This window comes from Sus scrofa, chromosome 1 (assembly GCF_054392235.1).
Source record: "Sus scrofa isolate SSC_HxYL_T2T_F1_AM1 chromosome 1, Sscrofa_HxYL_maternal_Yorkshire_Landrace_v2.0, whole genome shotgun sequence".
Classification (NCBI taxonomy): Eukaryota; Metazoa; Chordata; class Mammalia; order Artiodactyla; family Suidae; genus Sus; species Sus scrofa.
In genome coordinates, this window is record NC_139383.1 from 66,071,135 (window position 1) to 66,080,709 (window position 9,575).

The 9,575-nt window shown below is 37.8% G+C and overlaps 1 protein-coding gene across 7 annotated transcripts in view; it reads right to left on the reverse strand.

Moving 5' to 3' along the window:
* FBXL4 (F-box and leucine rich repeat protein 4) overlaps positions 1–9,287 on the reverse strand; it is a 63,552-nt gene extending 54,265 nt beyond the window's left edge. For all 7 annotated transcript variants that reach the window (XR_014805437.1, XM_084959698.1, XM_013992717.3 and 4 more), the window contains exon 1: positions 9,143–9,287. The gene's annotated coding sequence lies outside the window, so the exon portion shown is untranslated. The remainder of the gene's footprint in view (positions 1–9,142) is intronic.
* Between the last annotated feature and the right edge of the window lie 288 nt (positions 9,288–9,575).

Here is a 9,575-nt window from a genome sequence, read left to right on the forward strand (position 1 = left end):
CTTTCCCACCTCAGCATTTTCAAGCAGGCTGGGTGGCTTTGGAATTATCTTGCTCTTCCTCTGCCTAGCACCCTCTTACTCACCTTGAAGGTTCAGACTGATTCATCACCTACCTTTTCTTTGCTCTTTCATTTTGTGTGCCATTTCTCACATGCCGAGATATTTTTTCTCTCCTAATAGACTACGAATTCTCCAAGTTCAAAGAATGTGTCTTAATTATAACTACATCCTTAGGGCTTAGCTCATGGCAATATATGCTCAATTAACGTGTATTCTTGTTTTTTTGGGGGAGTGGAGCTGGTACTTTTTTTGTTTGTTTTGAGACTACCAGTGGCAGAAGAGAATTAAATAAGTTTAAACACAGAAATAAAACCAGTGGCCCTTCAAGATAAGGCACATATAGACCAAAAAATGAAGTAAAAAAAATATTCCATATCTTGGGATATAGAAAAAAAGAGGGGGAAATGGAGTTCCCATTGTGGCTCAGTGGTAATGAACCCAACTAGCATCCATGAGGATGCAGGTTCGATCCCTGGCCTTGCTGAGTCGGTTGAGGATCTGGCATTTCCATGAGCTGTGGTGTAGGTCAAAGATGCAGCTCAGATCCTGCATTGCTGTGGTTGTGGCGTAGGCCAGCAGCTATAGCTCTGATTCGACCCCTGGCCAGAGAACTTCCATATGCCTCAGGTGCAGCCCTAAAAAAAGGAGAAAAAAGAAAGAAAAAGAATAAAAAGAGGGGAAAATGGATAATAAAAAATGGATACACAATAGGTAAGAATCAAATGTATGACCTTCCTTGAAGCCCTCAAATACGGAATAGTATATATATTGAAATTTTACTGTTCAAAGAGAATGTAAAAAAGCGGTAACTTCTGTTAGTACAAAAGCAACCTTGAATACATAAAAGAGACCTGACCTTGGCCACAAAGAAACTCTGATTGAAATTAAAGGAAGATTCATGGAAGAGATGATTGGAGAGGTAAAAGAAAGCTATTTTCTCAAATATGATGATTTTTTGAACACTCCAAATCTATGTTAAGACCACACGGTGATTAGAGAGAACTGGAAAAATTGTGGATGAAAAAGAAGTTCTTTGAAAAAAGGAATACTTTCAGAGCAAAGGAGACAGGCCAAGACAGGCAATAATCTAAGAGTAAGGGTAAAAAGACAGGTTAATACTGTTCTGGTATTAGATGCTGGGGAGGAGCAAAGGCCATGTCTTAGCAAAAGCACCCCTTTTCCTTCATCATGATTATTTACAACATAGTAAATTGAAAAAAAGTAACAGTGTCAGTAAGGAGACTATTGGGTATGGAATACTGTGAATTTATGTGCCTCTCTCCTCCTCTAAGTAAATTCTTCTCCAGTTAAGACTTTTTACTATGATTATAGTTTTTAATGAACAAGGTCCCAATATCAAATAAACAGGTAGCATTCTTCACTATACCAAGAGGATGAACAGGGAGGACAGAGCCTCCTATCCAGCTTCAAGCCTTTTTGAAAATCCAGGCAAATAAAGCAGGAGAAGGCAGGGGAATTAATCAGGAAGCAACACCTAAAGACCAGGGGAAAATCTTGAAACCAAAGAAGTAAATAGTACCTCTCTCTTCTGAGAATCAAAGTAGGTCTCAAGAATACAAAAAGTATGCAACACAGCGAGTTGTTCAGCATGTCTACTGAGTTAATGAGTACCTTAGTTGGTGAGGACTAAGCAAGAAGTGCCTAACTAGTCAAACTAGGAATGAACTTGTCAGAAAACAAAGGATGAGGTTTAGAATCAATTTAAACTAGGAACCGACAATGGTTGGTTCCACAGGATGTTTTATTTCCCCTTTCTTTCCTATATTTTAACAAACTTATGCAATGTTTCATAATCTTTAGTAGTAAGAGAAAAGAATTAAGGAATCAATGGTTAAAAAAAATAGCAGAACTGCAGTACAAATGAATGGTCATTTTCTGATACAATAGATCTGGAAAACCTCTCCCCCCACCAAGATAATATCTCACAGGTGACAAAGAAAGAACATGTTTCTAATTACACAGGTATGATAGATACTAGAAAGTACCTTATTTACAAATGCCACTGTACTATATTATCTCTATTTTACATTTTTCTTTATTGTCTAATGATGAGTAAAGCATCTGAATGAGAACTATAAATGAGAATAATCCTAAACCTTAGCAGACACACAATGTATATTAAACTAAAACCTAGAGTATTAAAAATTAAGAATATCTGATTGAGGATAATTATAATGGATTCACTGGAGGGAAAAAAAAAACTCTCTTTAGCTGTTAAAATCATGAAGTAAAAGTGAATTTATTTTAGCCAAATACTAGCTACATTTGTACTTTACAGTAAAGAGCATTTTACCCAATAAAAATATATTGAATTTAGCGAGTTCCTAACAAAAATCCAAGTACAAGATCATAGGTATGTCACTGCTAGCCATTTAAGCTAAAAGAACAATTAATTTAAAAGGTGTAATACTATTAAATTAACTTTGGGGTATAACTTTCATTCCAAAACACATACTCCCATTTTAAGTATACAGTTCAATGAGTTCTGACAAAGACACATGTCAATGCAACCACCACCAGGACCAAGATACAGAATATTTTTATTCCTCCGATCACCCATCCACTTCTTGTGCCAAGGGAAAAAAACTGGTCTGCTTGCTGTCACTATGAATCAGATTGTCTTTCATTCTAGAGTTACATATAAGTGAAATATATGCATGTACTTTTGTGTATAATTTATTTTGCTCAGTATAACTGAGATTTATCCCTGTTGTTGTTATCAGTAGTTTGTTCCTTTAGTGCTGAATCACCTCTTTTATACATATTCATTCACCTGTTGTTAGACATTTGGGTTGTTTCTAGGGCCAAAATGTCTGTAACATGTTATATTCCCACCAGCAATCTATGAGAGTTCTAGTTGCTCCACATCTTGGCCAATGGTTAATACTGTCAGTCTTTAGCCATTCCAGAGGGTAGGTGGTAATATCCTATAGTTTTAATTTGTATTTTTCAAGTGACTAGTAATGATGTGGAGCATCTTTTCATGCCCTTATCTGTCATTTGTATATTCTCTAGGGAAATATCCATTTTGTCCATTTTTAATGTAGTTTTTGTTTTCTTATTATTTATTGAGTTGTAAGAGCTCTTTATACATCCTAGATAAAATCTCTTATCATATATATGTTTTGCAAATATTGTCTCCCAGTCTGTGCATGCCTTTTCATCTATTTGATAATATCTTTTAAAGAAAGCTTTCAATTTTTAACTCCAATTTATCATTTTTTTTTCTTTTACGACGTATTTCTGTGTGTACTAGCAAACATTTAAGAGCACTTTCAAAAGAATAAACCCTAAGACAGATAGTATTTAATATCTTAAAACTAAATGGGAATAGTTAAATACAGATTAATCAAATTTTGAGATGATATCAAATTGGATGTTACAAAACGGCAGTCACTTTGGGAAAGTTTGATAAATTCTTATAGAATTTAACATACCCTTATGAAACCATCCAGCAATCCTACTCCTAGGTATTTACCCAAGTGTACCATATGCAAACAAAAATCTGTACACAAATGTTTATAGCAGATTTATTCATAATTATTCCAATCTGGAAATATCCAAAATGTCCTTCAACAGGCAAATGGATAAATAGTGGTATACCTGTCCAATGAGATACTACTCAGTAATAACAAGGAATGAATCACTGATTCAGGCAGTAGCAGAGATGACTCTTTAAATGCATTTTGTTAAGTGAAAGAAAACACGCACAAAGTCTACATATTGTTTAATTTCATATATGTGATATTCTGGAAAAGGAAAAATTAGGGAAGGAAAACAGATCAGTGGTTACCAGGGAGTTAGGGGAGAAGACAAGTTTTCTCCAAAGACTACAAAGGGGCCACACAAAGGAATTCTTAGGGCAACGGAACTGTTCTGTACGCTTCTGTTCTCAGTCTTTTCTTTGGACCAAGACAGTTAAGTTGGAGATGTGATAGCCCAGTATTGGCTTGTTTATGGGCATCCTTGCTTATAAATCTGTTCTTGACCAGCACACCCTGAAAAGATATCTACTAGTTGGTATGTCCTGCCTATTCATTGTGCCCAGGGCAAACCCTGAACTCAGAGCCCCAGCCACTCAGTTGGTCTCCAGAAAAGAGAACTTCATGACTTCAGAGAGATTCCTGACTGGAACAAATGAGTTACTACAGATCTACATTTATACATATGAGTAGAATTAACCACTTTACAGATAGAGAAACAACTTGAGCAACTAGAGCAAATGGTCACCAACAAAAGTTAATGCAAAAAATAAGAGTTTTAAAATAATAACCATTATTTTAGTGTGAATTAATAGCCCATAAAAACAATACAGGCTAATTTTAAAGAAAAAAGAATTTAAGTTCTTAGAAATTAAAATCATGGTGGTCAAAATAAATTGAAATTTTAAATGGAAAAATTAATAAGTAACCTGGAACACATGCAAAAAATCTAATATCTATATAAAATGAATTTGAGAAGGGACTGAAGTTGATGAAAATGCTAGAAGATTCTGTAATATTTTAGAAATATTAAAGAACTGAATCGAACTCTTATTCACACAGAAAAAAAAGCACCAACGAAACGAAAACTATTTCTGAACACGCAAGTATACTTCCCATAACTCTTCTTAAACATTACTCAAGAAAGTATCCCAATCAAAAAGTTTTTTTAACCAATGCAAAATAAATGAATAAAGACAAATTTTCAAATGGGAGGAAGGAAGGCTAGAAGGAAAAATACAAGTCTAGCTAGATGATGTTTGATATTTATAAGAGAGGCAAGTAAACAAAATGATGTAGAAAAGTGGGAAGAAAGACATGGGTAATAAAGACCCATCCAGTACACACAAATCTGATAGAAATGGGAATAGTAATATCAGACAACACAGACTACAAGGCAGGAATCATTAAACAGGGCAGAAAAAAAAACTTACTTAGACTTTATAAGATTAAAATCCACTGAGAACAAATATAGTAATCTACAAGTATGAATCTAACCAAATTCACAGTCACAGTAAGAAATTAACATATTTTGCTTACTGATTTGTCAGTTTTGAGAAAATAATAAATCAGGATATAGTATGATAAATATATCAAGCCAAAAAACAGAGAAAGGAAAGCTTATCAAAATGTTTAGGGAAAATGTCTGTGCATTTAGAAAAGCAAATTTGGAATACAGTTGATCCCTGAACAATGCAGGGGTTAAGAGAACTGACCCTCTGCGCAGCTGAACAGCCATGTATAACTTATCATTGGCCCTGCACATACATGGTTCCTCCTTATCTGCAGTTCCACACCTGCAGATTCAACCAACAATGGATTGTGTAGTACTGAGCATTTACTATTGAAAAAAAAAATCCACATACATGTGGACTCGTGCAGTTCAAACTCATGTTATTCAAGGGTCATCTGTATTATCAAAGCAACCATTAAAAAAAATCTAAACATATAGCACAAAATATCCAATAAGAGAATACCCATACAAAGAGTATTTTAACAATCTTGGGGTGGAAACTCAGAAGGCCATAAAGAAGAGAATACAGAACTGACAACATAAATGTTAAAGAATTCTATGTGGTAAAAACTCCCAGACGCATTTAAAGAATAAACTATGAAAAATACTAGCAAATGGTATAACAAGTCACTGATAGTCACTACATGTAAAGAGCTATTATAAATCAATAAGAAAAAGAGGAACACTGAAAACTAAGCAAAAAATATCAACAGGCAAGTAATAAGACATTTACAGATATTCAACTTGATCAATAAGCAAAGAAATGCAAAATCAAAACAGTAATAAAATAGTACTTTTCACCCATAAAATTACTAACATGTAAAAAATGATATTTTAGCAGTGATTGTCTTGGGACAATTCTTCATAGGTCTCTCACATTTCTGCACATCTTATAAGCAGGGGCACTGACATTCTCTGTTCTAGACTATCTTTTCAAGGGTATTTAAGCTTCGAACACTGTCAGCAGATAAAGAGAGGTCTCCCTCTAGAGTAGAGGGCAGGTTTTTTTACTAATAAAGACAATGTCCCTCGCTCTATGACAAAGGTTAGGCAGGTTTTCTTGCAGCCTATTATGAAAGAGTCAGGTTCCCTAAGGTCAGGGTACATCTCCTGTAATGCAATCAACTGCATGTGTTAGAAAAATCTGGCTACAATACCCTGTGGAAATTAGGGTTCAAGGAAGTGGCACAAGAAAATGATGACTCTCTGGCTACTGTTATTGTTATGCTCTGTCTCGAACTCAGGATCTCATGTCTTCCACCAGCATTCATGAGACTCTAACTTTCAAGGAGGATAAAATTCAGCCTTAACAGTTTCTGGCAATGATACAATAGGAGGCAGCAGTCTCACAAATTGTATAAATTTACTCTTATGACCTTTTGAAGAGAAATGTGGAACAATCTTCCATAATTTTAAATTTATATAGCCTTTGACCCAGCAATTCCACATCTAAACATTCATACTAAGGCCCTAAATAAATGTACAAATATATATACACACACAAAAGCCATCCCCAAGGCTTTGTTTCTAATAGAAATAAATCTGGAATAGCCTAAATATCAATAGGGGATAAGCTAAATAAATTTTGGGTTATCCCTACAATGAAATATCAAAAAGACTTTTAGATATAACGTCATATGCATTGACACAGAAAGATGTTCATCAATTATTAGTAACTGGAAGTTGCTGAAAATTATATAGTCTCCTGCCATTTATGAAACACATGTAAACTTGTATACATGTATTTTTAATGTCTGGAAAGAGAGAGAACAAATGCTTAAATAGTGATGATCTCTGGGGAATGGAGTTACTGAATAGGTGGCATTCAACACTTTTCTCCTTTGGCTATTTCTGTATTATTTGATTTTTTTTAAGAATGTATATTTATTATGACCTAATAAATTGCTAAGTATCTACTCTAGCAACACTTGAAAATGAATTATATTTAAGATGTTCATCTGGGATAGTAAAATACAAATGGACATAGGACAGCCACAAGGATCATTTATTTCTATAGGCCTTTATCCCTTAGAACTACTGAAACCAGGTACAGAATGACCTGAGTCATAGCCAATGAGGCATACACACTCCACTTAGTAGTACACAATGCAAAGTCAAAAGACATACAGATTTGAATTGAGCTGCTCTTCTAGGTTCTCTGAGGAGCGAATCTAACCTGGAAAATTCTGTTAGCAAGAGAAGGGGTTTATTTAATAATGGCTAATGATTCAACTGACAATGAGAAGGGCAAGCTAAAAATAATCTCAAGAAGAGGTAGAAACTTTAAAGATGGGGTGGTGTAGGAAGGAAAAGGGTAAAAAAAAAAAAAAAAAGGAAGTCAACTTACCCCCACTAAATGTATTTTATTCCAAAAATATTTAGTGATGTCTACAATATGCCAGGCACCGTTTGAAACACTAGACATTAAAACACATTATAAAGCTAGAGTTGTAAGAGCAGCATGGTATCAGCACAGGAAGCCAGAGATCACCAAACATTAATTCAGAAAAAGTTCCAAGAATATACAAGAAATAGTCTCAGGTAAATGTAGTACTTGCCATCAGTAGGGAAAAAGAGAATTCAACAAAAGATGATAGAGACGTTGGCAAAAAACTATGAGAGGAAAAAAAAAAACCAGCCTTACTGCCTTTTTACACTAAAATATAATGAGGTAGGCTGAAGATTTAAATATGAAGAATAAGACCATTAAAAGCACTAGAGGAAAACAGAGGTGGGTATTTATATACAATTCATGTGGCAAAAGGTCTTTCTTAAGAGGATACGAGTTAGATCCCTGAAGTTAAAACCAATTATGGTGATCGCAGCAAAATTTAAAAGGATGAGGCAATGAGACTAATAACCCCTAGAGAAAGAAGGGGCAGTTTTTGTTAACTGACCATATTTAGAAGTAAAAGGTAAATAGTAACGTTTTAAGATTCCACTGTACAGAGGACTATAAATGCATTACTGGATCGTGGCGTTAGTAAAAAAGTATTAACCGTCTTACTTTAAGCTGATCTTTCTGATTTTCGACTCCAAAAAAAGACGGGATGAGCATGAAAATGTAAGGCTCAGAAAAGCCGAAATTTGGGACAGTAGTTTAAAAACAGAGAGAATGAGAAAAAAAGAAAGAGAACTTAGTATCTAATAAAGGACTATAGATGCGTTGATACATTAGGAAAATCTCCCCTCTACTCAACGAACAGGTACAATAAGTAATATAGGACAGCAGAAGCATGAAGTGAACTCTAAGTGGGGGAAAAAATGTAAGTATAAGTCTGAACTTAAGTGCACGCCATGCAGCAGTAAAGGCAACTTGGGTCCTCCCACAGACCACAGCAAGCGCGATCCCCGCACCTGGTGTGAGTCCTCGAGGGTATAAAGTCAGACACATATCTGCCAACGCAACTACCTGACCCCAGGTTTATATCATCTTTACTTCCTAATTTGTATATTTTAATTAGTGATTGCATCCGAAGCTTTGGGGCAATGAGCATTTGGGAAAACATCAAGGAAATCCAAAACCACTCCCATAGCAAACTTGTTGACAAGGAGGCCAAGCCGATGTTCACCATCTCAGTACATTCTAAGAATACCCCTAAACACAGAAACAGGGCTGCTGCCAGGTATCTCGTGGCAGTCCTGAAGAAAGGCAGGGGCCTAGTTAAGCAAAAACCAACGGGTGCCAGAAAGAAATCTATGCAGCACGCACAGGTGCAACAAGCACCCAGGCGGGCAGGTGGCCAACTCGGGGCTGGGGCTGCAGGGTCAGCACTACCCGCCAACCCCGCGGTGTAAACAACCCTGCGCCGCGCGCGGGGCGACGCCTCACGCGAAACAGAAAAACTGGGGCAAAGAAGCCGTGCCCGATGCAACTAAGCTGTTTGCTGGATCCCAGCAAGCCCCCAAGCGCAGCGCGGGAAGCGGGGCACGGAAGGCCGGGGCGGGGACCTCTGACGAGCGCCCAAGCTCCCCGAAACGAAGCTTTCCGCCCGGGCCCGGCCCAGCCCCAGCGTCGAAAGAGGAAGACGGAGACCCGCAGGAGGAAGAAGTAAAAGGGCCGTACCCTGCAGGGTCCGGGAGAGGCGCGCGCCGTGGGCTTCAACAGCTACCGGGCGGCGCGGGGAGGCCGGGGCGCCGGGGGGCGGCTCCCAGGCTCCCGCGCAGCGGCGCGACGGCTGCGAGCCCGGCCCAGCGCGACCCGGAAGGAAGATGCGCTGGCCGCGGGGAGGGGCGGGGCCGAGGACAGGGCGGGGCCACGGCGGCGTCTGGACCGCCCTCTCCGGCGCCCAGGGGCGGGGTTTCCTACTATTGCCTTCTGGGCCGGAGTCCTTTGCTGAACGTTACCAGTTACTTCTCAGCGTTCGCAGTTCGCAAATCTACTGCGGAAATAATCTCTTCCTCTCATCTGCCCGCCATCTGTAGTGTAGTCCTGCTAGAGCTTCTTCAGTCCAGAGTTGCTGGGTCGGGGATTCACAGGGATTACGAGTGTTAAAATT